The sequence below is a fragment of the Chroicocephalus ridibundus genome, chromosome 16, assembly GCF_963924245.1.
Source record: "Chroicocephalus ridibundus chromosome 16, bChrRid1.1, whole genome shotgun sequence".
Lineage (NCBI taxonomy): Eukaryota > Metazoa > Chordata > Aves > Charadriiformes > Laridae > Chroicocephalus > Chroicocephalus ridibundus.
Window position 1 is genome coordinate 3,892,760 of NC_086299.1, and position 27,500 is coordinate 3,920,259.

The 27,500-nt window shown below is 36.5% G+C and overlaps 1 long non-coding RNA gene across 4 annotated transcripts in view; it reads left to right on the plus strand.

Annotated features, from left to right (window-relative positions):
* LOC134524034 (uncharacterized) overlaps positions 1 to 27,500 on the plus strand; it is a 43,206-nt gene that overhangs the window by 7,737 nt on the left and 7,969 nt on the right. For 2 of the 4 annotated variants that reach the window (XR_010073476.1, XR_010073475.1), the window contains 4 exons: positions 620 to 716; positions 3,090 to 3,208; positions 5,157 to 5,264; positions 20,707 to 20,792. This is a non-coding gene — a long non-coding RNA (uncharacterized LOC134524034). The remainder of the gene's footprint in view (positions 1 to 619; positions 717 to 3,089; positions 3,209 to 5,156; positions 5,265 to 20,706; positions 20,793 to 27,500) is intronic. The other 2 variants (XR_010073474.1, XR_010073473.1) reach the window with 1 other exon arrangement.

The following is a 27,500-nucleotide window of genomic DNA, read 5'->3' on the forward strand; positions in this document are numbered from 1 at the left end:
GAGTAGGAAAGGGTACACTTGAAAAACTGCACGTTCATCATGATGTAATATTAAATTGCATGATTACGTGTGCAAGTTTAATGTTGCTAGAAACTTTAATTGGCTCATACCTAAGCTTCTGTTGTATTTGGCTTTGCAGCCTTAGGAATCTTTAAACTTTTATTTTATGGAAAGAGTATATCTTGGGTGAAACGCAGTCCAGATTTAACTGAAGCTTTTTGGAATTGAGTTTGGTACACTATTTCACTCTTCACAATCTTTAAAAAGCAAAATAATGTGTGATTCTGTATGTGACAAAGCAGTTATTCATTCTTGCCATGTAATTTAATGCGATGTAATATATGAACTGAAGGACCTCACATAATAGTATCCCACAGTAACAAACCTTGGGCAAAAACTGTTTGATTCTCCCCCCTTTCTCCTTTAGAGGAGTGCCACATAATCCTTGGTTGTTGTGTGGTCTCCTATTCAACTTTTCACACAAATGTTGGAAGGGTATTTATAAAAAGCCTTGAGGACCACCCACTTTGCTATTGAAAATTGGCTGAAATAATCCCTTCTTTGTAATTTAGCTGTGGTGTTGTCGAAATTTAAAATCCGTGTGTATTTCTGTTTAAAGGGGCAGTGGAGAAATGACGTATTCAATGAACGGGGTGCTATAGTTAATTGTTCTGGTGACATCTGTGATGGACTGTGGATCAATGGCTTCCCTGCTGGTACGTACATTCATTATGCTCTCCAGTTATTAACAAGTCTTTGACATAATGCTTCGGTTGTCCCTCTTTTGATTAATATGATCTGACTATAGTGTTTAGCATCCTCTGAGTACTCGGTTCTCCTAGAATGCATAGTTCTGTGGAGCAAGGGGGACAGCTATTTGACTGAGACCCTTCCTGAAGGAAGGGAGCTGTTCATTCAAATCAAACGCGGAACTACTGTGAGGTATCGAATGTTCTTGTAATGGATTTTTCTTTTTGTGATGAGGGAGAGGTTTTTGGTTTTAATAATGTGGATTTATAATTTTAAAGGGAAAGTATTTTTGAATTAAAAAGTTGGAAAGATAGCAAAAGAAACAAACTGTGTGTGCATGCACGGTATGCATAAGAGAATAATCCCAGTTAGTTTATACTTTGTCACTGGAAATAGTAAAGAATTATTCAGCAGGTTTTAATTTGTTAAGCACAGAGCAGAAATGAATCCCATCATAATGCAAAGGTATAGACTCAATGGCTTAATAGAAAGCTTTTCTAATCCAATTGACTTCTGCATGAGGGGACTGTTAACACAGAATATTGTAGTTCCAGCTTGAGTGCTGCTGGTCAAGAGATCCTCATAAGTAGATTTTTGTATTGCCTTACTCAAATATGAATGTATCGCCTCAAAGGAAATCATCAGAAAACCTCAAAATACAGCATATATGCATGTAGTCTTGGTGTCAAGCAGTAAAACACAGAATGGAATTCAGAAGAACAGATCTGTGCAGCAGCCCATTTTAAGAATATTTGCATGTCAGAATCTCTACTGTAGGACGTTAACACTCTAAAACGAAATATTTAATTAAAAAATCAAAATAATATAATTCACCTCATTGATTTATTTCTATCTTTAATATTGGACATACTTGTAATGCTAGTTCATATTTTCAGAACCCAGAATGAAAACGTTTATTTGTGGAAGCATTTCCTCTAAAGGAATAAGTTTTTGTAGGTTTCGTAAGACTCACAGTAAAGCGCTTCTTTAATCCAGTCAAAGTTGGTAGTAATCAAAATTCATAGCTATGTTCAAACCCTATAAAATATTGTGATGGTCTGTTTCATGATTAGTTAGCAGATGTTAACTTTAACAGGCCTTTTTTTCTGGCACTGTAAGCTGAACAATAAGGAATTGAATAGGTCTTGAAGAAATCTCTACACAATCATGGAAGTATTCTCTTCAGATTACTATAAGGATATATTTGAAGAGGGAAAATTTGTTCCACTCCTGTTCATTGGGTATTTAGAAGACTTAATTTTCCCTTTTCTCAGCAGTGCAATCACTTACATTCTGTATTAAGAAAGCATGATATTCCTGTTTATAGCTAAAACCTAATTGTTTTTTAAATCTTCTTAAAATGCATTTTTGTGGAAGTTAAGGTTATTCACAGGACTTCAGTTTACAATAAATGTCTAGATAAGTAGTTCAGGTAGAATGATAGCTTGGCTTTTGTGAAGAAGCTGATCGTTAAATGGAGTGAATGTATATCATCTTTCCATCTGTTTGGGAAGACAAGCTCATTTTAGTGTCGTGGGTGTCCAAGTACAGATGATACCGTTTGCTCTTTGCGAGACATTCACCTTCACAAGGGTTGGAGACTCTGGATGTCGTGGGCAGCATTTTAACTATATGTGTTTGCTAGCTTTCCATTGGAACTTTGCAACAGACTTATCTACCAAAGCTTCAAGTGATTTTTACTTTTATAAGTGAACTGTTTAGTTGTTGAGCTGCATTTGTATTTATCTTGAACATATGATTGCTTTCAATTTTATGGTAGTTATGGCAGGAGAGAGTCAAGATCGTGATTATTTCCTTCACTTTCTCCCATTCTCTGAAACAACAATAGTGAGAGAATAAATTTTACAGGGGACTAATGCAAGAACCTGCTGTTCTGAGTCCACCATTCTTAAATAAGCAACATAAAGATAAAATTATGAGCAAAAAATTTTATTCTTCATGGATTTTTCCCTCTGAATAATATTTTAACTGAAGTAACTGTTAATGCTGACCTGAAAAGGTTTTGAGAATGGGCTGGCTGTATGGGTGGCCTCTGACAGAAGAGGCCAGGGAGTGCCCTGTGCTGGACCAGCTGGTTCCAGCTGCCTCCACAACAGACCTGCTGCTGGCTGAAGCTGTGCCTGTCAGCAGAGCTGGTGGCACCCCTGCAAAAACATATTTCAGAAGGGGTAAAACACAGCACAACAGTGAGGAATGGGGCGGGGCGGGGCGGGGGGGGGGGGGGGGGAGTGTGAGAAACAATCCTGTGGAGACCAAGGTGAGAAAAGGAGGAGGGTGGAGGAGGTTCACCAGATGTCAAAGCAGGTATTTCTTCACAGACTGTAGAAGTTTTGTAAGAAACCATGATGTAGCAGGCATTTCTGAGCAGCCTGTGAAGAGGACCACAGCAGAACAGATATTCACACTGCAGCCCATGGAGGACCCCATGCCAGAGCAGGTGGATATTTCCTGAAGGAACTGCAGCCCATGGAAAGCCCGTGCAGGAGCAGGTTCTCTTGACAGGAACTGTGTCGCATGGACACACCCACCCACCTATTCCTCATCCCCCTCACCACTTTGGGAGGAGGTAGAGCAGTTGGGAATGATGGAGTGAATTTGAGCCTGTGAAAAAAGGCTGTGAGATAGAGGGAAAGATGTTTTAATTTATCTTTTCCTCACTATCCAAGCCTATCTTTATTTGCAATATATAATTTTCCCTGAGTCTGTTTTGCCTGTGGTGGTAATCAGTAAACAATCTTGCTGTCTTTATCTTGACCGTGAGCCTTTTCATCTTATTTTCTTCCCACTGTCCTACTGAGGAGAGGGAGTGAGAGAGCAATTGGGTGGGCATCTGGCAGCCAGACAAGGTCAACCCACCACAAATGCTGTGAAAGATACAACAAATAAAGCTACAATGGATTATTCCATTCAGTTGATTCTAATGTGGTTGATATTTTCATTCACCTGAGTCATAATTTTTAACATTCTTTTGAAGTTTAACCTTAGTCATCATCATCAGCCGTTGACTTTCCACTGTTTAATGCTGCTGACCAAAATAGAGAGTTCTATTGCCTCTTTGAGTAAGAAGTACAGTAAGTGCTTTCTACTCTGACTTAAAAACTTTAACTGAACTTGTAACATTGTGACATAGTAACAGTAAGAGATAGTTAATATATAGTAGTGACATACTAGCTATTTATTTATTGTTCTCTTGATGATCAGCTGTGAATAGCTGTGGTCTGGAGATCTGGGCTGGCATTAGAAGCCACCAAATCCCATCAAGTTCTGCAACCAACATTTGAGTTAATTGAAGAAACTGAGAGGAAAACTGTTAACTCCTGTGTACGTAGTGTGGGGGAGAGCAGAGTTCATTATATGTTTTCCTGAATTAGTATGTGTATGCAGTAATCTAAAACTGGGTACATAGTATGCCAACTCCATAAATTGCAGCAAATATGCAAGTGTTATATCCTAAAAATAGTTTCAAATACCTCTTTTTTAATGTGCTGAATTGTTTTTGTCATTGTCAAATATACTTGTAATATTCAGCCTTTAAAAAGTGCAAGTTGTTTACCATCTTCCCCTGCCCCCAACTGGTGGCTTCCAGTGATGCAAGGAAGAATTCTCTAATCAAGGAAATACAGCAAGCTCTGCCTTCAAAAAACAGGACCATAAAAATCATCTTCCTAAATACTGATTTGCAATCCTAAATTAATAATTTATTTCTGAAGTATTGATAAATCCACTAAAGTCCCTGGAAACTGCTGAATGTGTTAGTACTTCTAAGAAGCCAAGAACCTTTAAATCTCCTTGAAATTTCTTTTAAAAATCTCACCTGGCATGTGGTTTCTCTGTGTATTTTTATAGCAACAATTTCCTTTTTTTTTTTTTTCCCCTATCCAGGATAATAGCTGATGTCAGAACTGTAAATACTCAACAATAATTATTTGAAGTACAGTACCAGATGAAATAGAATCTACAGTGAAATTTTTCTATAAAGCTGTGAAACTTGATTCTTTGTTTATTTGGGAAGTCACTGCTTTGAGATTGTGCAGCACTTTAACAGAAGTTGGAAAACACAAGGAGTAAACTAAAAGAATTATATATCCCTATTTGTCGACTGTATCTCCAGTTTGACAAAATCTGATAGACTTCAGTAGTTGGAGAGGTAGTTCTCAATATTATTCTTAATGTATGTTTTCTGCTGCATGCCCAGCTGTAAACGTTCTTAATGGCTCTCATGGTGAATTTATTCTTATATGTGGACCTAATTAAGGTTTTAAAACCTATCAGCACAAACAAAAATGTCAAAACTATTTTCTTTCACTGGATTTGAGTGTATAAGTTATCTTGAAATATGTTGCATCTGGAAACTGGGAACTAAAATGTACTGTTTCTGTTGTTAGGAATTCTGGATTTGCACTGGCTGATTTACTAGTCCCTAAGGGAGACAGAGCTGGAATCTGGATCTGACACGCTATATGGAGCAGGAGATGCTTGAAGCAGCCAGCATGGTAAGTAAAGATGATGGATTAGTTGAATGCTCAACTCTTTAGCTAACTGAAAAATGAAAAAGTATCTTTGCATAGCAGTGAAATAACTTGAGAGTGTAAGAAACTGCCTTTGCAATACAAAGAGAAAGTTCTTAAGTGATTTTTTTTTTTTAGCACAGTGCTGAATTACTCATAATAAATGGAATCAATGTCATAAAATTATTTTGTTTCTATTTTATAAGAGAAATCTGTCCCTCCTAGGTTTCTTTTCAGTTATATTAATCAGGGAAAATATACTGGTGTACATTGAGGTCAAAAGTGTTCAAGTATAATTTCTACAGTCTTAATTAATTTACTAAGAATGAAATAAGGCCTAAAATTTGAATCTGGAGTCCAGATTTTATATCCTTCACTAATGTTTAGCTCTGATTTGGCTTATTATATTAAGATTCTGAAGATGGTGGATTTGGGTTCAGTTATTTACATTGTGAGATTTGAAACATTGGAATTGACAAAGTTTTACTCTGTATCCATAACACTAGAAGATGTAACACTTGATTCCCTAATAGCATCAAAGAGGTTTAAGAAAAAAGCACAAAATACTGCTGGCCATGTAATAAAATCGGAAGAGTTGGTGATTTTGATTTGAAGTTTCAAATGTGATGCTTTTTGAGGGGGCTTTTTGATGACTTGGTAGCTGGGACTGCAAAGGTAACTGTCCTAGCAATGCATTACTTTGTGAAATGCATGAAAAACAAGCCATTGCTTTTGCAGTCCCTGTGCAAATCCTGTCTGTGACTCATGCAATTTAATCAATTAGAAATAAAATCTCTTGTGACTCTCTGGATGGGATACCATATGTTGCAACAGAAAAAGAGCACTTTTAGAGGAGGCATTTCAGTGTTTTTGGAAAGATGGCATTGCGGAGAAAATGTAGAAAATGTGTTTTGTTTTAAATATTAGGTCTTCAAAACAAAACCAGTAGTTCTTTTACATAGTTCACTGGGCTAAAGATAGATTTGGGGATTCAAGGCATCCTGTTGTTACAGGCAGTGAACCAGAGTTTTCTAGTCTTAGTGTCACACCTTGGGCATGCGTGTTTCTGTGCATGTGCACATCCACTTGTGCTAGTTGATCCATGTTGCTGCGTCCTGTGGCAAGGGTGCTCTCTACTAAAACAATGCAGGTTGATTTCTGTGTGTTTATAAACTTGAAATCTTTGGTATAATTATGTATATGAGTAATCAGCCTTCTATGAAAGGAAGAAGGATTATAAGCTCAGGTGCTTTTGATCACATGTGAGGTCAGAGGAAGCAAATCTGGACCTTTAGGACATGGTATTTTTCATTTCTGTTCGTTCTTATTCACATATTCATTCTTATTCACAGGTCGCGTTTGCCCAAAGCTACCCTACACATGCCTGTTTGTCATGGTCTCTTAATGTGACAATTATTTCTTGGGCCACAGAATTTTAGTCTGTTTTCAAATGTCCCTCAATCACAAAAGTTTTCTGTACTTGGGGCTCAGTGATTAGAAAATGTCAGCTGCAGCAGAGTATTGAGGACCCCACTACTCTTTTGTCTGAATTGTATTTAGGATAGTGTTGTCTTTCTGAGTGTTCATGGCAGATAAACAGTGGGACTCTGCAGAGTTAACTGTTTGTCATTGATTTCGGTGAACAGCTTGTGTGTTTGGTCAAGGACATTGGAATAATTGGTAATGGAAGGCAAGCTAGATGAAGTGAGGCAGAGGTGGTAGAAAGAGTGGGAAATGATGCCTAGGAGACCAGAAGAAAGGAAGTAGGGAAGAAAGAGAAAAATGAAGGATATTTGAAGAGCTACTGAAATATTCTTTTCTCTGGCCATTGCTCTACTGATTGCTCTTCTGATTCTCATCTCTGTGTTTGAAGAAAAAGGTTGGCTAACTCTTAAAATACCTTGAGTAGCCGAATAACTTCTGTTTATGGATAAATGATGAGATCCTCAAAGCTTTCATGCATCACTGCCTATAGTATGGATATAATCATGCAATGATGCAGAATCGTCCAGTTTTTACCCAGTATTGATGAGCTGTCAGTGAAAGAGTTCCAGGAGGTTTTGTTGCTTAGTAATAATATATATGTAGCTATTGTTTAAATATGGATGTTTTTCCATATTTCAAATAGATAGTGAGATCCACACCCATGAAAGATGCATTGGATGTAATTTGACAGGAAAGCCTCTTTAGTTACTATTCAGTAACATAAATCTTATGCTTAGAAATTAGTTTCTAGTAGTTCCGTGATGATGGCCAAGCAAGTAAGCTTGTTATCAATACAGCTCTTTGTGGTGTGGTTTTCTTTTTTCCTTACTACTAGTGATGTATTTTTGCAACGTTTTTGTTTCAGTATTAATTATTTTCCAGGACTCTTCTTAGAAAAGATAATAATGACTGCTTAATGTAGGATTAGATACATTACTAAATGGACTTAGACTAGCAATGTTATCTTGGTTATTTCAGTTTGCTACAGTAATGGAAGCAATGCGTGCATGTTGGAAAATGTTCTTCTCTGTATTCTTGATGTTATTACAAGACATCACAGTGTAATAAAGAAACAAATCTCTAGGCACCGATAACAGTGACATAATGTTGCTAGTTGTCCAGATTGTTGTAATCCCTCTGTTTTACATTTGCTTCATATCATCACATTTCTGCTGCATCAGCTAAAATATTTTTCATATTTCTGGGTTGAAGATCGTTATTGTGCTACATGTCTTAAATTTAGGGGAATTTACAAGACCAAGACCTGGTTTTCAATTGAAACCAGGGCTAGGAATGTACAGAGCTTTCATATTAAGCCATCTCAAATGTATCATTGGTTCATTGTTTAGAAGATTGAAGCTGTAAAAAATGGAAGTTTTGGCTCCTACTGTGTTTAGGTTGCAAGTGCTTAGCCTTAAGTATTCTGCCATCTAATTCAAGCTTATCGCTATTTGATACTTTTTCTTCCTTCACCCACTAACTCCCTTGAGTTCCACTAAAAGTATATCTAATTGAGATACTTTTTTGAAGGTTTATTATGGATGAATTGATTCCCTTCTTTTACCATTGTGAGTATTCAACTAATAATGTTGGATTTGAATGAGGAACCAAACACTCTTGGGTGAAGTAGTAACTGATAATTTTAGTTCGTCGTTTAAGCAGAAAGATCATAATTCAGATAGACCTACATTAAAATTACTAGCTAAACAGGATACAAGACAAACAAGACTGGATTTCCAAGATTGGAGCACATGGAGTTGTAGGCAGTTTGTTTATCAAAAAAGGTAACAAAAAAGAGCTACTCTTCACATCATAATGTCATAGCTCTAAGCTCAACTTAATTCAGGAACTGCACCAGATGACACATAGACTGTCATAGTTACCATAACAACTGACTCACCACTTGTATTTCCAAGAGAATATCTTAAAAGGCAATGTAATAGGTCAGTTACATGCATACTAGTAGTGTTTTCAGTAAAAAGGCATGAAATGTGTTCCATGGGCGGCATGAATGATTTAATTTTTTTGTCCTCCTTACACAAGTAAGGTTTTGATATCAGAAATAAGATTATGCTTTGTAGATGATAATGTCCATTACTGGAAGCAGCAGCAAGTATGTATGTTTAAAAACAAAAAACCCCAACTCTGAATACTTGGCTTCTAATCATATTAGAGAATACTCTGTCTGGACAGCTGACCAGACAGAATCTGCATTAAACAATGGAATAACGACACTATCAGGTGCCTCTTATTTTATTTTTTTTTTAAAGACAGTGATATTTTTTTTTAATCATGAAGCCTCAGAACAGTCTCTTTATATTTTGTGATTCATTGTTGAGGACCTGATTCTGCTCATGTTTGAAGTCAATAGGAGTTCTGCCTTTGACATCTGTGTTTGCATGATCAAGCTTTAACACGATTTATTTTATATTTTGTCAGCTTCTCTGAGCTAACTTCAAAGCCCCCTTCCCCATCCATGTTTCCTACTTCTCCACTGAAGCCCTTAGTGCTAAAACTCTTGACATCATCAATAGAGGTAGCCTGAGGATCATTAGAGACTTCTTTGAAGACTTGGTAGTAATTTCCACTACAGACAAATATTCTGCTGAAAAAAAGGTTTTGACTCTACCCCCTCTTTCCTGCGGGCACTGATAAATAAAGAATTTCTGCAAAATTAGATTATTTTAAATCTGTCATTTTGTATGTTCTCCTGGGTGGGGGCAAGGGGAAACTACAGCTATAATTAGATTTCTCCCTATATTATTATTTAGTTTTGTTATTTTCTGGCCTGCATATAGGCTAGCAGTTTCTGCTTCTTTTAGCCGGTAGATATTTATTGTAATTTTGATCATTTTATCTGGAATTTTATGTGAACCCATCACTGTAGTAATCACCATATTTCAAAAGTAAAGAAGGCTGATTTTACATATGGCATAGAAAAAGAAATATTAGGTTTGGAGCTCATGTAAATGAGAGTCACCTAAGGAGAAATAATTTTTCATTAGGAACAATATGTAAATTTAATATCTAAATTTTATACAATAACTTTATTTTCTTAACAGCTTCAGTTCTCTTAAAGGTCTGAAAAGACGCTCATTTGGGTATATTAACAAGAACCTGTTAGAGCCCACAGTTAGGCATTCCACTGATGCGCGGCCCTTCCTGAGAATCACTGCTTCCCATTGATTTCTTAGTGCCACAAGGCGGTTGCTTGAAAGAACAAATTAGTCTTGGTGTACATAAGTTCTGTGAATTTAAACGTACACATTTAACTCCCCTGGGACAAGTGTCAGGACAAGAGACTCAATATAATTCCATGGCCAGAGCACACTGTCTCATGATTAGCTGTGGTATCTCAAGAGATCCCGATTGTGCTCGCCGGAGCAAAGTGTGGGTATGCAGTATTTCACTGTTCGTCTCATGAGATTTTGAAGTAATGCTAGTAACGGAATTGCAGCATCTGCCTTTTCCACTTCATAAAATGACAGCGGTTAGGTTTGTAAGTCCACAGATAGACTCATCGTAATATTTTCAAAGTTAGAAAGGAAATCTGCATTCTGAATATCTACATGTATTTTAAATCTACTACTCAAATAATAATGAAAAGATTATTTTAATGGACCTAAAAGAAAGATGTTGAATGTTTCCTCAGCTGCCTCTGTAGCAGCTGGAATAAAATGTTACTAATACTCATCCCAGATCTTTGCTGTATTGCCAGGGTTTTCTGTAAACACTTTAAAAAAAAAAAAAAAAAAAAGAGCAGGGGGTAGGAGGGGGCATCAGAAGCACTGTTATAAGTACTTTTAGAAATTACCATGTTTATTTTGAGTCTATTTGCTCTATGTGCACAGTAATATTGACAAATTAGAGGGATACTTTACATAACAAAACTATGTGCAAAATTTTAAAAAATAATACTAGAAGGGAAAAGTTATAGCGTTATCCTGCATGTTTGACAAGAACAGGTACAGGGGTACACTGACTTTGCTGTTTACAGCCGTACGTACTCTGACACTAGAACCAAGTTTTGTGAGCCCCATACAGGTGTCTCTAATGTCATGCTTTTAGGTGTTTTAAGTATATGTTTTATTTGCTCTCTTTTCTCACTTCTCTATTTTCTCACTTTCCTCTGCTGGAAAAATGTGTTGTTTCCAGATGTTAAAACAATTATTGTGTATGTCCCTAAAAGTAGGAATAGATATAATATCACCACTATTCATAATTATTTTTTTGGTTTTGAGGAGGAAAAAGACTGAGTGAACCTGTTCTATTGACAGATGACCTAACAGATGATGAAAGGGAAAAAAGAATGCTAAAGCTGGGAACTTCAGTTGACCAATAATGTTGGAGAAAAAATGCAGTTCAAAAAAAAAAAAGGCAAACTATGGTCATCATTCAACTTTTTTTTTTTTTAGCCCATGTGAAACCCTATTGCTCCCCCCTACAGTACCCAACCCCCCCTCTTTTTTCCATAAGGATTTTGTAGTTAGGAGGTTGCTTCTCATCTGTGGGGTTTGTAATCTTAATTAAAGTATTAATTTATTCATTAATATTCATTAAAATAAGTATGCTCTAATATTAGGAAATCTTTGTGGGGGGAAAAAAAAGGAAGTGAAGTCCTGTATGTACAGCTGTGTACTAGAATGTGTATAAAAGTTGGTAACCTGGTTCACCTTTTAGACAAATGTTAGTACACTGGTAGCCTTACAGAAATACATCTAAAAGGAATTATCAAAAGCATCTTACAGTACCATGTTGAAATAGTAGCTAAATCAATTTGTTAGATTCCTCTCTATAATCTCTAATACACATCTGTAATCTCATTTCACAACAATGGGGCAACAAAGTGATGATTAACATGTTTGCTCATTTTGCAATTAGAAACCTTGGGCTAGTCCTAAACATGCTGATTCTATTAGACTTGCGAGGAGCGCTGGAGATGTGGCAGTAATTGTGATAAAAGGGATCCCAGCATGCGTCAAGCACATCCACGTCAACTCAATTTAATGAGGCATCACTTTGGAGTTAGACTCTAACTGTACAAGTCTCTTATCTGCTTTGCTTTATTGCAACTTCTATAGCCTATGGTATGTTTCCCGGGTAATTATGTTATTCTAAGACTTGTTAATTTTTTTAAAAAATATAAATTATTGGATGGTAAAAGGAATTAAGCTTTCCTGTCAAAGTTCTTACTCTGAATTTTTCTAGATGTAAAGTTCCTGTCTGACGATTTATCTTGTCAACAAAAAACACAAAGGGTAACCTAGATAAAATTTTAGATTTAGCAAGTTTGTATTTTTACTGAAGATACTTCTTGCTGATGTCTGTTATACTTCTGTGTTCTCATCAAATTCAACATTTTTATTTAGTGCTTCCGCTGAGCAGAATTTCTGTGTTTTCATCTGTTCTGCTTGTATCTAAAGTCTAAGTAAAACAAAGTTGTGATCCCAGGCATTATGAAAACCAGATTATTTTTTTTATTTCCTCTGGTAGCTACACAGGAGTAGAAGCCACTTCTGAAAATATAGATGTTGTAATGTAGTGATGACCTTTTGAGAAACCCGTTTGCTATTAAAGTTCAGCTGAGTGCAGAAGCTTCTAGAATACTTTATTTTGACCACTAAAATATTTACCTCTCTAAATCACGCAATAAAATAATTTGGGACTTTGAATCTGACCATATAAAAGGATCATTATGAGCCCCTGGTAAGAGTGGTGTTCATTTTAGTACTAAGCTTAAGAAAATAATTAATAAAAAAAAATAAAATGCTTGCCTTTCTTTGGGTCTTTGGTTTGTTTTGTTTTAAACTTTCTGATTGGCTGCTCAGCATTTTTCTTAAAAGAAAAGCCAAGCTCACGCATATGGAAGATTGCCAGATACTCTAAACCCTATTTTGGTTAAATTACAGTACCCAGATTTCAGTAACAAAGCACATTGATTTTATATTCAAAAAGATTTTTATATTTAGTCTGTTAACCTTTTGTAAGTCCCACCCACAGCTTTAAACTGTAGAACATTTTTATGCTAATTGTTGTCAGTAGGGTATCCGCCATGGCCCCTTGGTAATTTAAATCCATTGAATTGTAATGCAGGTGCCGATAATTGCGGAACTGTTATTGTCTGACTGGCTGCAGCATATATGCCTCAAACAATTATTTTCAAATTGGATTTGAGAACACTTTAAAAAAATAAATCCCTTATTTGAAGATAACCTTACATCATATTGACAAAGAAAAACATTGGAAGAATTTTTCGTCTCATTTCCGAGATGGTTTTACAGCAGTATTAACTGTCGGATTCTAAGGTTCAGCAGCTATTGTGCAGTTTTTAAAATGTCTGTTAGCCCCTTTGGGTTTGGATGTTTATAGAAATTTTTGTTTAGTAGTTTCCGAAAATACAGTTGTCTGGTGTAACATTGTGATCCAGTGAATATGACGTGGGAGTGGGAGGGGAAAAAAGAGGTTTGTGTTCTGAGCCTAGATCATCTGAGTGATACTGGACAGATTACTTCCTTCTAGTCTTGCTTTTCTCTGTATAAAATAATGACATTACTTTTCCTTTATACATCTCAAAATATTGCATCTAATCTGAACTACATTACGGCCAACAAAAATCTGTCCTATAATCTTAATTGGCGTATGTGTATCTCTTTTCTATCCATAAGAAAACCTAGTATTCTTTATTTCACTAGAATCTTCATTATATGCTTCATAAGATCTACATAGTGCAGAGTTAATGATTATGCAATAGCACTTTGTTTGGAATACACAATATGCTAAAGTGCTGCCTGGGAAAATATTTTAAATACAGAGTAGTCATTACTTTTATTAAATGATTATAATTTTAGAGGGTTTGATGAACCCTCCCTCTGAGTGAAGCCTTTGTTTCTACAGAATGCTTTAATAAGGATGAGAGTCATTCTTACGAGAAAAATCTTTGGTTAACTGAAGTTACTATACAGAGAAAGAAGGTAAATTTAGGGTCAAAAATAGAAGCTTTTTGTAGTCTTCACTGTAAGGTGGGGTTTGGATTTTTATTCTCTTTTTTTTTTTCTTAATTGAAAACACTTGAATTCAATATTTCCAAAGATCAAACTAAAAAGCTGTTCTAACAGTTTAAAGGCAGGGACCAATAGTAGAGTCCCCAGTTCCTGCCTGGGAGTGTGCCTTTCTCAGCAGAGCAGGATTTGCCTCAGGGATTGCTTGCTGTAGAAGTTTCCTTGTGGAGATGTAGCTGCGTAACTCTTGCAGTTCCTAGTTGTGGTAAGAGTGATTAACTCCAGCGGGTTCACATTAAGATACAGAATGAAAGATTTACTGCTGTTTCCTCGTGCCCCTTTATAACTGTTTGTCTGGATGTAGTTACTGAAGTTCTAGCGATCTGGATACTTTTCTTCTTTTAACTTCACCCTGAAATAGTTAATTTGGCTTATTTTGAAGCAAAATTATTCAATATTATGAATACAAGAAAAAAAATCAGTGGAGATTAAATTGCCTGGAGTGTAATATTTCACATCTCTTAGTGAATATTCAGCTTTAATTGGCTAAAAACTTCAGCGGTGAAAAGCTGACTGGAGTAGAGCTTCTGCTCTGCCTAGGAGTTACTGCTCCTACTGGAGGATTGTCCTTTCCTTTCCAGGTCCTGTTGAACATATATGTAATAAACCTGTTCTTCAGTGATTAAACTCAACTTGTCCAAGGGTCTTTTGAACCAGAGATTTTTTTGGTACTTCTGGTGAATAAGTTTATCTTCTTCACTGTCTTGTTCGTGTAACTAAGATAGCATGAGCCTGTTGGGCTAAATGGATGCAGCTTTTCTCATATAAATGTAGATTTTAACTCGTATGGTACTTTAAAACCCTTCTGATGCTTGTCGACTGTGTATGAAAATGTAAATGCAGCTGTTAAGAAGATAATTTGGGGGGGTAAACCCTGACTGGAGCTACATACTTGGAATGCTTGTTGACTCAGCCTCCCTGGTTCAGGACTTTGGGGGTTATGTTTACCTATGCGACAATTATACTGCTGCTAGTAATAGTTCGTTTTTCTTCTCAAAGTTTTATGATGCATGTGGGTATGCTGAATAAGTTCTTTACCATGTGGCAAGACAGCTCGGGCTCAACAGCATAAACTAAGGGTAGTATAGAACCCTTAGCTCTAAAATGCTTTGGGTTTTGTCAAATTAACCTAAAATCTTGCTCTGACGTATTATTGGGGTTTTTTGTTAATTGAAGTTAGCTTTGCAAGACACTAATGGAACAGAGTTTCCTCAGTTAACAGTTGATTTCAGTCTCGCTGCCTTCATGGGTTCATGTTTTCCAACCAGCAGTGAAAGCAAACTATTTGTTAAATATGTTGTCTGTGTTTTACATTAGGGAAGTTTGGGTTTTGCTATTGGAAACATGCAATGGGTTTCCCTTATGGAAACTCTGGCAGTCTAGCTGTGTGTGGTTTCTTTTTATTACAGGTAATTTGAGTACCATTTTCTAACATTGGTTGTATTTTTAAAGCAGCACTGAGAGATCAATTTACCTGATAATTGTTTTATTGTGTGTGTTTAAAAAAAATAATGCAGGTTTGATTTAATGGCATACCTGTTTTAGGGTGTTGGTAATTTCCCAGGCAAGATTTAGGATGAAAAAGAGCAAAACTATTTAAGCATTATTATCAAGCCAGGCACAGATTCTCACTAACTATACTGTGTTATTATACTACCTGTGCAGTTTGCACCTGACGGAGCCCCTTCAAATGTAAATTTTATTCTGGTGGCATCATATTAGAGTGATATAAAATGTTGTGTAGAAATAGGCTTGTAGTTCTGAAAGGTTACACTAACAAACTTGGTCACTGAGTATCAAACAGTTGCCAGTCCCAAAGGTAACCTGATGCTGAACTGTGACTGCGATTTTGTCCTTTCAAAACAGTGGCAAAATGTAGCATTCTTCTAAAAAAAAGTTTTAACCCAGATGACAATAGCCTTTCCTGTGTTAGCAGCCAGGTGTAGCCACAGACATTGTTTCACATTAGTTTAAGAGGGACTGTTTATATAAAATATGAATATGAAAATATATTTATGCAATTATCAATAATGACATAATTATATTACTGCATATGTTGTTATATGGTTTTTAGTTTAAGACCTATTGAAATGCGGCCCTAAGGAAAGAGAAGTTTTGAAACTGAATTAGAAGATCTGAAGCTGATATTATCACAGGTTGATGCTTACTTCTGTTGGAAGGAGAAAAAAAATAGTTTGCTTAATTCTGATGGCCATGATGTTTGCTATGGGAATACTGTTTCATAGTTCCTCAGTTTTACTGTGTTGTGACCATTTGCAAAACATTAAAAAAAAAAAACCACTACGTGTGGAATAATCTTTTGGATTAGAAAGTACTGGTAACTCTGGCTGAGGTGCAGTACAGAATGTACAAACCTGTCTCAAAACAAGTGTTAAATAGGAGAATGTCTCTTAATAGGGACACTCACAGAACAGACTCTTGACTGATGTTGGTTATGTTGCTTGGAATACTAAGGAAGAATTTTTAGATACTGCAGGAGTGATTGTAATGTAAGGATCTGGATAGAATAGACAAAAGTAGAAGAGAAATTAGAGAAATTCCAGTAGGATGTTCTTTCATGCATTCATGAATCTGCAGGTGGAACAAACAGTGCTTTTCTTTCAGAATACTTTTTAAAGAGCACTGGGCAAAGACAAACCTGCCCTTAAGTAAAAGCATACTGTTAATGTTACAGAACAGGGAGGGGGGGAAATCCACATTGGCTCCTCTCTTTTGCTGTAGTATAATATTTTTGTTTGAATTTGCAGAGTTAACATCTGTTTTATATGATCCTCCTCTTTGCAAAGCACTTGTGAAGATTCAGAAGAGTTATGTACGTAGCCTCTTTGAAACTCTCTTGATATGGAACCCCCTGAATATGGATGCCCCTAAAATCCTAAGAGATCCAGACCCCTGAAAGATTAGACCCTGTGTTCTGTTCCTTGGATGCATAGTACATCATATTTTTTGCTTACAGAAGTTAATCTGTAGTCCATAATGGAATTTTCAGTGCTGTGTTTTAGGAATAAAAATGCTAATGACTTTCAGTATGCTATCTGCAAAGAAATTGAAGGTGTCACTGGAGCATAGATATGTGTTTTAGCCTTAATCAGGCTGTATTAAAAAATATAATCATGAAGATGAATCGCAGTAAGGCTAATAAACTGCTAGTGTTCCTTGTAAATTCTTTCAACTTACGCGCAAGTCTTTCACTGCTATCGTTCCCATACTGGCAAGGGAGACTGAAGAGTTTTGCTACAAAGACATTGTCAGTTATGCTATGGCCATACTGTGAGAATTCTAGCATACTACTGTTAGGTGCTTAAGTTCTGCAACCATGTTGTCAAAATTTTTTTTTTTTTTTATACTTCAAATTCTGTCCATCAAGACTGCTGAAAGGAGCAGTCTTCCCTTGCTGTTTCAGATATGGACGAGGTAACTTTTCTTTCAGGTTCTGTTATCTATGCAGAACTAAATGGTGCAAGACTCATTTTGCAGAAATTCATATGAGAAGAGATCCTTTAACGTACTCCTTTCTGCCATTTTATTTTATGAATGCTATAGATGAAATGGATTCAAATTTTTGGTTTGTTTGCATACATGTGTTTTGTATAATATTCTGCTGAGTGCATTGTTGTGGGTATATTGCACTTGATAATTTTCTTTGGAATCGGTATAGTAGTGAAATAGTTCTCATTTAATATTAGTTTATTTAACAAAAGTTAAATATATTTTGCTTTCTGCTGATTAGGTAATCTTTACTCTCTTTTTTTTTTTTTACCCCCCCCTTTAATGAACAGAGCTCTTTGAATTTTCTCTAACATTAAAGACTAATGCAGTGTGTCTGGTCACCTTTAAATTAAATGTCTATTACCCTTAAGACCAATAACTTTATTTTTTAAAAAGCTGAGTTAAATGAGGATGATATTATATCATTTAGTCTGCTACGTACAGCTAATAAGCGTTTGCATGATGTTAATAAACGTTACATCTGCAACTGTAAGATTACTGCCTTGTCGTCCTTACTGAGGGTTGTTCACTGCCAATATTTTTTCCTTCCTTTCCCCACCTGCCCCCAACTTCTGGCTTGATGTCCTACACAAGAGATTAGTGTGCTGTAATTGAATTGGCTGTAAAAAGATAATTAATTGATATTTCACTCCCAGAGAGGTCAAGCTGCCCTATCTTGAATGGTTGTTATGAAAGTAGTTATGCTGCTGGCACTTATCCCTTGAAGGTGGAACATGATCTTTGTCTTGCTGATAGTAATAATTGTTGTAATTAAAATTAACATGAAGGGGATATTTAAGGAGTGATCGTCTGACTTGGGTGCTTTAGCTTCACTTTGAAAGCATGTGAAACTGGAATTCATAAACCTTATGAGGTAGTTGTCTGGGTAGTATGTTTTTAATGCCCAGCACAATGGTATCTGATTTGCTGCCTAAACCTTCTTTGTGCCATTTTATCAGCAATGCGGGGCAACAGAAATACAACTATATACGTGTAAGGTTTCTGAGATGACTAATGTGAAATCCTGTCAGGCGCCTTGAAACCATTGATCTTAAAGACCTTTCTTTGAACAGCTGCTTATTTTGAGCTTATTTCAGCTAAAGATTGGCATGAAGAATTTTTTAAATAAATGGATTATCTAAATGTAGGACTTCCACTGATGTTGAAGAGGCTCTTAAATAAACAAGGGAGCAAAATTCTACAAGCGACTCCCTTGGAAAGGTGGGAAGACTTTATTTATAAAGGTGGGAGTTGCATTTACCATCTCCTATGGAAGGCATATTTATTTGCTTTGTGTACTTACAAGTGTATTAGAGAAGGATTAGGTGATGCAGTAAGTCTTCTATAGGCCTAACAGCTATGGCACTTACTCTTTTTAAAGACTATTCACAACTGTAGGCTTAATGACAATTAAATTGCCATTCCTGCTAAGCCAGGTGTGTGCTGTCACTTCCCTGTGCATCAGTGTAGGGCAACTTGCTCTGGGCCATACAATGAATGGGGGCGTGAATTGAAGAGTTGTGTGTTTCTAGTACTTACGTGGATCACCCAACTGTGGCAACTGGGTCTTTACTTGTTACTGTGAGTATCTTGGCACTCACTGTGCAAATAAAGACGTTATTTCCAAACCTCTTGAAGGCTTGTGTCAAACAGGAGAATGTTTGCACTAGAAATGTGCATCTCTTCTTTCTTCCCTGAAGAAAGAAGGTGTTCCTTCTCTGCACTGTTAAAAGAGGAAAGCTGAATGGGCTTCCTTATTTTTTTTTTTTAACTTGATTTCCAGTTCCTGAGGGTCTTGTGACTGTAGTGCACTGTTAAAAGTATCTTCCCAGTGTTAAACATTTCCTTCGAAACTGTGTGGCACAAGAGCTATTAATTAATAATAATTTTTTTTAAAAAAAAAGGTTAAATTTTGTGACACAGGAACCTCTCTGAAACTGTTAGTGCATTAGGAACCTGGAGTTATTCTGTAAGCAGGGTGGTTCTCATTCATTACCAAGAGAATAAATACTGCTACTACAGCAAAAGCTAATGGAGAGAAAGGTGTTATTTAATATCCTGGCAGAGGCAAAGACTTCACTTCTATCTTGCCATATAACGATATAGCTATGGCACTGTGGAGATTACTGCAGCTTGCACCACTAGAAATTTCTTACTTTAAGGTATTCTAGCTAGGATAAAGTATTACAGTTAGAATATTATTTTTCTTTTGCACTTCACCCCACAGAATTTGAGACAAACGCTACTATTTTTAGGTTTTGTCCTGAATTACTCAACAATAGCTTTCCAATACAAAATATTCCTGTCAGGATGGGAAATGACGTACCAAAGCATTCTCCTGTCTTTAGTTTGTATTCTGAAATGGTTCTTCAAGTTTCTACTCATTAAGAACATGACCAAAACAGCCTTCTTGCCGGTTTTTCACAGAACAGAAGTTACTTAATTGTGAATTGTGAGTTGCTGCCGCGTGGGTTGGTATAAAGTTACCATGAGTAATTGCAGTATTATGTAATTGCTATGTTGGTTGTGACAAAACCCATACAAGATGGCATCAGTTCTGTTACACCTGAATGAAAAGACAGGGGGGGAAAAAAGAGCCCCATTTAGCAGAATACTGTCAATGTAATTTCTCAGACCTTGCAGTACTTCTTACAGTGGGATCCTGAAGAAAGTTTCAGAAAAGGAAAAAAGGTAAAAGCTATTAAACTTCTATTAAACTGGCAATAGCCAGTCTTAATATAAAATACTGTATTTGCATGGATACGACACAATACACTAAAATAAAGAAAACAATGCTGTAGGCATTTAAAAATTCCAGGAAATAGTCCAGAAAATAACTTAGTGTACTAACTGAAGGCTTGAAACTGTATTGGGAAATTTCTAGGGAAAAGCCTAGATAGTATTGTTTGAACTGAGAAAGTGAGATGCGCCCATTCCGTAAGTACCTGTACCATAACAGGTACAGGTAACTGTTTGCTGCATTCCCGGTAAGGTTTTAGTTCTAAAAGGGAAGAGCAGGTAAGAGTTTCAGATCAGACAATTTGATACAACTTCTGATTACAAATTCTTTCGACTGAGTTGTACGTTCTGGCTTTTATCTTTTATGTGGTTTGGCTCGAGTTACTGTAGGGGATGCTAATAGTCTAGTGACCAGGATCCAATTTTGTTTACAGAAATAAATAATAGGAAATCACGAGAGAGTCTTAATATATGTAAATCAAAATTCACTGTATTCAAGTGCTGATGATTTTGCATTTGTTCTTAACTTATGAATGCAAAGGAAAACACTGGCACATCATAAATTACACCATTTTTGGCACTTCCCTTAAGCACTACAGAAATACTTCTTTTTTCTTTTTTTTTCTTTCCTGCAGAAAGGAGGCATAAAGCCAAGTGGCAGGATATCTGCTGAGAAAGCTGAGAAGATGACAGTCTCGCAGGAGAAAATGAAAGACAGCAGGTATGTGTGAATCAGTGTTCCTACTGCTCAGCTGGAGAACGCTGTCTGCCGAAAGCAGTTTTTATCTCTTTGCAAAGCACCAATTCTGACTAGTGTCATTCTCTTGGACAAATGGCCCTGTCCTTTTCTTAGCTGACCACTGTAATATAGTACTGCCTTTTACATTTTACGCCAATACATCTTTTACTTCCTTATAACATGGGCTTGTACTTGCAAGAACAACGTTTCTCAGTCCTTCAATTTGGAGAGTGTTTGATGTTGGGTTTTTTGGATGTTTGGGGCGGTTTTTTAAGAGCTTTTCTTTTGTTAGACCTTTTTTCCCCTCTTCCGAATAAAGTAGTTGTGGGAGGTTTCATTACAGCCTTAAAATTGCCATCAAATCTACTGTCTGGTTTTTTCAGCTTAGTTTTGCGGTCTCCTCCAATTTCTGTGTTGCTGTGATTACACCGAGTAATTATATGTAACCTTGCTAGTTTGAAACTGTTTGGTGTGTTTAAATGATCCTCCATAATTGCATTACATATGAGGTAGATAGTTAAAAAGAAAAGAATTACATAGAAAAGAGAAACTTCTCTGCTTACTAGGTTCATCAAGTTTTGCAAGGGTGATTTGAACAACTGTGGCAATGTAAAAATTACAGTTTAGTTAAGCACAGAAAATCTAAATTTGGCTCAGCATGTGTAAATTGTTTTGTATGTGTGTTAAAAAGAAAAGAATAGTAGAAATATTTTTTTGAACAGAATTTCGTCAAAACAAAAAGTAGTCAGTTTCTTTAGTGATACTGCTTAGATGTGAATTAAAAACATATTTTTAGCTTTTGGATAACTTTGTCTTTTCATTTGTTTTCTGAGAAAACGCATGTGCAAGTAGACCTCCTAGTCCTACTTGTTGTATTCAGTATTCTCATACAGATATTTTTGCTAGGTGACTAACTGGAAGAATATCCTGTCATTTCGAGTACAGTGAATAAACTTTCCTTTTTATAAGTACCATATGAGAACATAGTAAATAAAAAGTCTGGTTTCTCCTAACCCTTTAATCGATACACAACTCTGAAAGCAATACTGAATCTCTTCCATGATCCAGCCACAGATGTGCTTGCATTAAGGCTGTGGTATGAGATGACAGTAAATGAAATTGCAGTTACAGCAGCAAGTATTAGGGGGAAATGAAAATTCCTGACTCAGAGGAGTAGGGTAATGACAGAAAGGCTCCTCATTATAGATCTTTTCATATGGAAAAGAATGACTAGTAAATGAGGTTTCTGTGACACAAAGAGGATGGAAATACAGTTGGACGTTCATGCAGAAATTGTGCTCACTGTACAAAACAAATAGAAGAATAGGGGATCTCTAATTTGCGTTTCTTAACCAACAAAGTGAGTGTGGAGATACCCTCTGAGACGGATGAGAGTTGCAACAGTAAGGGAAAGGTATTTTTTTACCTTGGGTTGTGATGAAAGTGACTTTTACTATAGCTTGCTTATTGATGACTTCTCCAGTGTTTGCTTTAATTTATTTACTGTACAATAGGTTACAGGCTTTTTAAAATACTGACTTGAGCAGATCTGCCATGATGACTGATTCTTCCCCTATTTCACTAGTTCAGCTGATAGTAAAGAATAAAATAATTATAATGGGGCTTGCTGACATGAGCAGGCACAGTGATTCCAGTGTCTAATCAGGGTTGGTCCCACTGGTTTGCAGTAGCTTCTCTTTAGCAGACAGGGTATTTTGTCATCTTTAACCAATATGAGAAGTCATGTTTATGTCAAAAGAGACAGGATAGTGTGCACTGGTTAATAAAAGAAATCAGATGTACCTAAGTATTTAAAACACTTTCAAAAGTGCTTCATTTACCACATGCAGCAACTGTCTCCTTCATTTTTGCAGTGTGACCAGGGAATTCAGTGTAGAGTGGGGTTTTTTTGTTTGGTTGTGTTTTTCCTCAAATGGCTTCGTCTGGCTGCATTCCAGACCCTTAGTGTGAAGCTATTTGGCTTTATCCTACTAAGTGGTCTAGAGAGTTGCAAATTCCCAGATTTCTGGATCTAGAATAGGTGGAGGTGCCTTCACATAGAATGCCATCTCTTCTGTGGTCTGTCTTTGGGCATAAGATACCTTAACTTTTTCTTTTTTTAATACTTGAAGAAATAGAAGAAGGGAGAGAGGCTGCCTTTCAGTCAAGCTTAGTTGAACTTCTGTGTTATGATGTGAAGTGTATGTACTTGTGTGCTGAGAAGGTGATCTTAGCTTTTCAAGTACTGGAGAGGTACTTGAAATGCTTCACGTTGTCTTAAATATTTTACACAATCAAAGATCAGGAATAACCTCTATAATCAATGTATGTTGAAAAAAGACAATGCTGAAGTTTGACAGGTCACTTAATGCACTTGTAGTTGTCTCACATCGATCTTCACCACTGTCTAGTAATTCCTTTAAACCTACAGTAAGTCATACATTGAGTCATTAATTAGCTTCACCTCGAAGTCAGTCTCTGCCTACAGTGGCAGCCACTCCATTATCATCGGATGTATTTCAAACAATAGAAATGATTGAAACAGGAACTCCTACATTTCTGTGAAGATTAAGAATGGCACAGCACCCTGTAATTGAGGTAGTTGTGCAAGTTTTCATTTGCATTAGCAGAATAGTGCAGATTGTGTTGAATTATTCCATAAAAATGTATGTTGTTTATTTTGGAGTGTTCTGGTATGGTGGTGATGGGTTTTGTCGTTGTTTTAAATGGATGTGTCTTCAAATAAAGATGAAATTAAAATTCATTAGTTCTCTAGAAGGCACATTTGAGTCTCAGTGCTGATTTTAAGCCTTGAGAGCCACCTTAAAACTCTGAATTACATTGAATAGCTGAATTTAATTTTAAAACTATCAGTCAATTCTATTCCCTTTATTAGTAAAACAATCTTCTTTTGTATGTGTCAGCGTCACATATGAGTTATTGCAAGCAGAGATTTGTTGTCATGTATTTTTGTTTTCTTCAGTTATGTGGTAAGTAGGGTCAAGTTTGACTACGTTTGGTGTTATAAAGAATTCAGACTAATTGAAATGTGTATTTAGTTGAAGTCTGGATGAAGCTGGCTGATATAGCTTTACATACATTTTTTTGTGACATGCATGATTTTGAATAGTTTAGACAGGGCAGTATTTAATCATGCCAGAAGTGTAACTGAATGTTACATAGTCATGACTTAAGATTCTTTACATTTTTTTTTGTCCCTTTAGCTTCTCCATCCATATTCTGAGTGCTATTTTTAATCGATTGGGTACGCTTTAAAGCAACGCATTGTGTGTTTGCAGGGGGATGTCCATTCTCAGTGTCACCGTAGAGATCTCTTCTATTGGGATTGTTGGTCAGAATACTTCTGTGGCGAAAGAGGCAACAGTAACTTCAAAAAACTTACTCAGCGTTAAAAGTTGGTTATTGGTTATTTTAGAAGAATTGGAACTTCTTTGGCACCTAATTGTGCAACTGTAACTCACAGCAGTGCTACACATTTGATTTCAGGACTTTGAAGGAAAGCAACGTTTACAGAGTTGGACATTTGTTGATAATAGTGACAGGGCTATACCAACTTATCTTTTTTTCCATTAAGACATATTTAACTTTAGTTTTGTTTAAAAAGTTGTTTTATACACAAGATAGTGTACTGTCATCTGGGATATGGAGAATTGTTGCAGGTAGTGTTATGGCAGACTTGCTGTGGCTGCAAATAAGATTTTCTGGAAATTTCAGGACAGCAGTCAGCTGTTAGCAGTCAGTCCATATTTTCTATGTTACAATTTATACTTTGGACTTCACTTTATATGCAATGTTTCATCAAGAATGTAGGTCCTATGTATGAATTACATGCAAGTGGAAAGTTGGTTTATCTAATCTCAAGATGCGCTTTTTTTCCATTACTCATTTTAATACATTGTTTTAAATAGATTGGTCTCAGCTGTTGAGGTAGAAGCAGCTTGTTATTTTTCCATAGCAAAGGTCACTATGCATCAGGGTAGTCAGGTGTCTGGCAAATAAAACTTAGAATAATCTTTTAATTTTATACTGTCATCTTGCTTTACTCTAAAAGGACTCTTTTAATTGCCTGGTCATTTTATTCATGCAGGAAAAATTCCTTGCATATTACAGAATTTCACTGTGTGACGGAGATCCCTGTCAATTCATGAAGAATATTGAATAGCTGAGGAGGATGGGCTTGATTTAACGTATGAGGTATGGGACTCTACCCAACAACGTATGAAAGTTGTATAGGAATCTTTGACTGGGTTGGCTGGTGTGAAAATGGAAGAGGAAATGTCAACATCCTTTATTATTTATTCTGAGCAATATTAATTACCTGTTTTGTGATTGGAAAAAAAGCAGACACATGCAGAACCAAGCCGAGCACCAAGCCCTAATCCAATCAGTCTGATGTATGCAGTAAGTTTACAGAATGACCTTGTGCATAATTACTCGTTTGATGGCTCTTAGTAAATGGCACAAATGGAATCTGACATACATTATAACACATTAATGATTGCCTTCCTCCCTCCATCCTCTTCTCTACAGAAAAATGATTTTAATTAAGACTTCCGTGATTAGTCATTTAATCAGTCATTAGGCCAATACAGATGGAGTCAATTAATTTTTTTACACTTGAATAGAGACTTGATGCTACTGCAAACCGTACAATCTATTTTTTTTAACTTTGTATCATGGGCAATTGCCTTGATGTCTGTCTAGTAAGTGTACATTACTCTTCCAAAAACTGGAGAGCATTTACAGCACATCAGTATTATGGCAACTCTAGGTATGTTTTATTACATGCTATCCAGATTTTAATGCATCAGTTTGGTTTTGAATTCAGACTGATGATTGTTCTCTTTATGGAGCATCCTTTATTTTTTAAAGACTAGTGGGGCAGAGTTGCCCTCTAAAGCAAATGTATTCAGCATCTCCTAATGTATTTTGCTATTACAAATGATAATACTTTGTGTTTCAGGGCTAAGTTTCATGCAAGAATTTCAAATGTTTTATACATTTTTTTTTTTTAGACTGCTTTTTATGACTTAAACAGACCTATGGAAAGTAGGGTGGGAGCAGTGAAAATCTTCAGTAGTACAGGAAATGCAGAGAAAATCATTTTAGTAGGCTTTGTTTATATTCAGGAGCATAGAACAAAAATGTCTGTGTTCTGTGCTTATGTAGAAGCAGTATTACAACTCCATCTGCCAACTCCGTAGCGTTCCATCCATGTTCACTTATCAAGAAAGCAAGAAGTATCCAAGCGTAAAGTTTTCAAAAGCAATTAGCTGTTTTCTCCTTGGCTTCCATGGTCACCTGTATGTCCCCATGTTCCATTGTGTTTTCTGGTGCTTGTCCTTATTTAAAGCATAGTGCTTGGTGAGTCAGATGGTCTAGCTCCTCTGGGTATCCCGATCATCAGGTTGCAAGGAAGGAAAGAAGCAGAATGTCTCCCCCGTAGCAACTGAATGAATTGCAAATGAAATACAAGTTTGTTCCATCGAATAATAACCTGGTATGAGACAAACTGCAAATGGGAGTGTCTGTGCAGTAAGTACAAGGAGGTCTGGTACACTTGGTTTGCATTTTAGATGTGACTGAATAATTAATGCTGAGCAGTAATTATTAGAAGGATCCTAATGTAGGACTAGCCCGTGACACAAGAGAAGATGGCAAAAAGAATGACTTATGAGTCCCTGTCTGGAAAAATTACTTGATAAAAAAGGGGCAATCAAATGCTGAGGCAGTGTGATCTCCTAATAGAGAATAGGAAAGCAGTTCAGCTGGACTGTCAACACATGGGCTCTGTGGAATGGCAGCTTGAAATAAGTACAAGTGGAGATCCTGCTGCATAAAGTAGTACATGAATTAGTTCGTTAATTCACTGCCACCCAAACCTCTTGAGTCCATTTCCAATGTAAATTAAAAACAAGGCAATTGAAGCGTGTGGGAGTAAATGGGGTTAAGAGTCTAATCTAACAGCAAATTCTTGTAGTGTTTCTTGATGGCGTTTTTGTTGCAGCGTGTCGTGTGGTCGCCGTGCTGAGAGGTGGAGCTGCCCAACCTCAGCAGTGGAGTGGCTTCCCATTAGGTCAGGTCCTCCCTGTGTCAGTAGTTGTAGTGTTGTCTTGGTGGCCTATTGCAGAGGCAAAGGGGAAAGGAATAGATTGATTTGTGTCTGTCTTAAGAAAGCTTTTAAAGATTGAAAAATGAGCCCTGTCTTGTCTTGCCCAGGAATAATAAATAAAAGCAGGTGTGAGGTGTTGGAATTGAAAACAGCTGGATATGACGGATGTGATCTGACTTCTCTAGTGCTTCAGTCTTTAATCCCTGTGGCTCAGTGTGAATATTTCCCTCCTGATGCAATGCAGAAATAATAAATAGAACACAGCATATGGAAGGGTTCCTAGAATGAGGAAGGAGGAGGGAACAAACCACAGTTAACTCTCTTTAGGCTAACTTTTCCTTCACTTGTAGGAATACCTCAGGAACCTTTCTTAGTGCATTCTACTAATCCTCATTGCCTGTTTCTTGATGTTTGCAGCAAGGCATGTCATGCTAAGATGAAAAAATTAGAATCTACCTTAATTCAGGGATTTTTTTTTTAAGAGGTATAATGATCCCCTCCCCATTTTTAATGTAGCTTTTGAACATAAACAGTTCTTCCCAATTGAAGTAAACGCT